Source organism: Loxodonta africana, chromosome 9, assembly GCF_030014295.1.
Source record: "Loxodonta africana isolate mLoxAfr1 chromosome 9, mLoxAfr1.hap2, whole genome shotgun sequence".
Classification (NCBI taxonomy): domain Eukaryota; kingdom Metazoa; phylum Chordata; class Mammalia; order Proboscidea; family Elephantidae; genus Loxodonta; species Loxodonta africana.
Window position 1 is genome coordinate 120,022,969 of NC_087350.1, and position 3,454 is coordinate 120,026,422.

Consider the following 3,454-nt stretch of genomic DNA (forward strand, 5'->3'; position numbering starts at 1 on the left):
GCCGGCCCCCTCTGATGCACGGGGCTCGCCCTTCCAGAATGTTCCCAAGCACGTACCACCTGTGACACACCACTGTCTGTGGCACACCAATGGGGCCACACTGGATATCCTTCTACAACTGCTGTCTTTCACCACAGAGAACAGCCCTCTCTCCTGACACCGTGTAGGGAGCAGCTCCTTTCTTCTCACTGGCTGCTGTGGGTGCCGCCCCAGCCCTCGTCAGTGAGGATCTGGGTTTCTTCCATTTGGGGGTCTCACCAGGCTGTGCTGCCCTGAACATCCTCCCACACAGCATTTTGCAAGTCGTGCTCCAGGGTGGGGCTTTGGGAGCTTCGCTGGGTCAGAGAGCCCCTCTCACAGGCTACGAGTTGCAGGGCTTTTGTTTAAGAATGAGAGATTTAAGCGTTTGCATAGGTCGTTGTTGTTAGTTACTAGGTTGATTCCGACTCACAGTGACCCCATGTGTGCAGACTAGGACTGCTCCACAGGGTTTTCGAGGCCGTGACCTTTCAGAAGCAGACCACCAGGCCTATCTCCCAGCGCACCTCTGGGTGGGTTCCAACTGTCAGCCTTTCGGCTAGTAGTCTGAGTGCTTAACTGTTTGTGCCCCCAGGGACTCGCAATTCCGTGGAACTTGTTCCTTGAGGAAGAAAAAGTAAGCTGAGTTCTGTCAGAAGCTGCTCTCCTGAGTTATCATCTAAGGAGGACCTGATAAATTGGGCCAGGTCTCTGCCTCTCCTTCTAGAAGGCACTGTGGGCAAACAAATGGCTCTGCACCAGCCTCTGGGTGGAGAAGCTGGGAAACGAGGCTGCAGGGGCTGCAGGGGTGTGTGATGGCCGCCGGCCAGAGATTGACAGTGCAGGCTGGGAGCGGAGGCTTCAGAACACCCATCTCTCAGAGAAATCATGTCCCTGCTAGTTAGAGAATAAGTTAGACTCGTCCTGGGCACGGCGGCCGTCAGCAGGCTCCGATGGCCTTTAAGTGACAGTTCTGTTCACACTTGTCATGCACTCTGCCTCGCGCTGTCCCTGGGGTGAGGGATGCAGTGATGCCATGGGCCCCAGAAGGTGGTGAGGGCTGGCTGAGGAGGGAGCCGGGTATGATCGGTGCAGCCTCCTCTTCCTCGCCCCTGGGTGGGAGCTGCTCCGAGGCTCTCCCGGAGACAGGCCACACCACGTCCCCCTCATTCACGCTGTTCTCTGTCAGCAGGTCTGGGGAGAATGGTTCCCCCATTTTGACTCATTGTCCCTCCCCTGAGCCCCCCACTTGGAGGGGACCCCGACCTGTGCCCCCAGGGGCTAAGTGCCCACTCAGAAGGGTTGCTTCCTGGGGGATGGGCTTCCACCTTCTCTTTCTGGGTGAGGAGGGCATGCAGGGCCAGTCTGTGTCTTAGTTCTCTGTTACTGTGTAACTCACCACCCCAAAGCTTAGTGGTTTACAATAAACAGTTGTTTGTCAGCTGGAGTTCTGTGGTCAGGAGTCCAGATCAGCCCAGTGGGTGGTGCCAGCTCCGCCCTCCCTGAGACTGCTGGCCCATGGCAGCTGGAGATCCAACAGCGGCTGGAGGACGCTCGCCCAAGGCGGCTCGCTCTCATGGCTTCCGTCCAGGTGGGGCTTCCCATGGTGACTTGAGCGGCCTCACAACATGGCGGCTGGCTTCCCTCAGTGCAAGGGATCCAGCAGGCCGAGGCGGGCTGGCCTCAGAACTCACCTGCTCCAGCTCAGCCGGCTCCCATACTGGCTCTTCTCCAACGTGACTCTCGTGGCACTGTCTTTTCTCACAGGGCAGCCCTGATGCATTGTGGGAGAAGCTTACCCAAGATGACCCAGGAGGTCAGGGTCATGGGGCCTTTTTGGAGCTTGGTGACCCCAGCCAGGGTACCCTGCCATCGTGTGCATGGCGTGTGTTGCCTCTGGGGAGGGTCTGTGTTTTCATCCTATTATCAAAGGGGTCCCTGCCCCCACGTAGTGGAGTCCCAGAGGTAGAGTGGTTTCCTTCCCAGGAAGCTCCTCAAGACTCCAGTGACTTCCTGCCTGTGGCTGACCCCGACCCCTCTGATTGCCCACTCTGGCTCAGTAGGGTCCTGGCCATGGCCTTTCATGCGAGAGCTCTCATGCTCTGTTCCGTGGCTCATCTTCTCACATGCCTGGCTCCCCTCCTCAAAGGTCCCAGTGCCCAGCACTCAGGGCACGCAGTTAGTGCTGTTGGGGTTGGGCTAAGCCCATAAGCCCCCAATTTGCCCTCAGCCCAGGGTGACAGACCTAACAGGGCCACGGGGGGCTACATGGGCCCTTTTGTGCTTTGGGAGGAGTGTTGCAGTGTGGTGGTGTGCAGTGAGATGGACATGCATCCCAGCCCTGGCTGTGTGGGCTTGGCTTGTCGCTATGCTCCCTGGGCCTCAGTTTGCCCATCTGTAAAATGGGGATAATAGCAGAACTGCTCATGTGGACATAAAGTGTGTAAAGCTTGCAGCACAGCCTTGGCCAAGAGCTGATGAGGGACGTTGGGGGTTGTTGCTGTGGCAACCTGTTAACGCAGGCTGCCTCCACACCTGTGTGTCTTGGCCTCTGCTTTTGGGGAGCTGTACCAGGTGTGCCCAGTGTTCCTGGCTGTAGGGGAGGGTGGAGATGAACAAGCCGAGGGATAGGCACAGAGGCCAGGGAGGAAAAGGGGGTAAACAGACCCCACCACAGTCAGGAGGCCTGGGTAAATGCTATGCTTGGCTGCAGAGGAAGGCAGGGCCTCGAGGTGGGAAGGGGACAGAGGGTGGCTCTCAGACATGGGGAGCAGGGCCAAGGGGGCAGGAGAGACCCCTGAGGCCGGAGTTTGCAAGCACATGGAACTCCTGCCTGCTGTCGGGTTTCCAACCCTCTCTCTGCCTCCTTACCCGGCTGCTCCTGCTGCCCCCCTCACATAGACAAATCGGACAGTTCCAGGGCTCCCCTGGTGCCTGGTCCTGCCTGGAGACAGCCTGAGGAGTAAGGGCATCAGTTCTGTTGGAGCAAGGGGAAGAAATAAACTAAAATAGCTCGTCAACAGAGAACCCAACAGACTGAGAGCCCAGCTCGGGCAGTGCACATGGTGGGGAACGGGTGCCGTGTCCTGCCCCGCGGGGGCTGCCTGGGGGAGACAATCGTGGCCTCGGTCAGTCCCGAGCAGTATGGCTGACCATCACGGTGGGTCACCCCACGGCTCTGCCCCTGAAAGTTCTGTGTTTGTGCAAATCAGTGGGCTAGAGTCTGTCCCAAGCATGTGCACAGCACCGGCCTTCCTTGCCAGCTGCCCAATGCTCCTTTCAATGTAATAAGAATAAAATATGTGAAGAAGAGAGAAGGTTCACACTTAAGGCCCGTTTCGGCCCCGGTAGATGCTGAGGAGTTTACCCGTGAGGCTCTAGCAGGGCTGGGGGGAATGGCCCTGTCCTGCCCATTTCTCTCCATCCCCACAGCCAC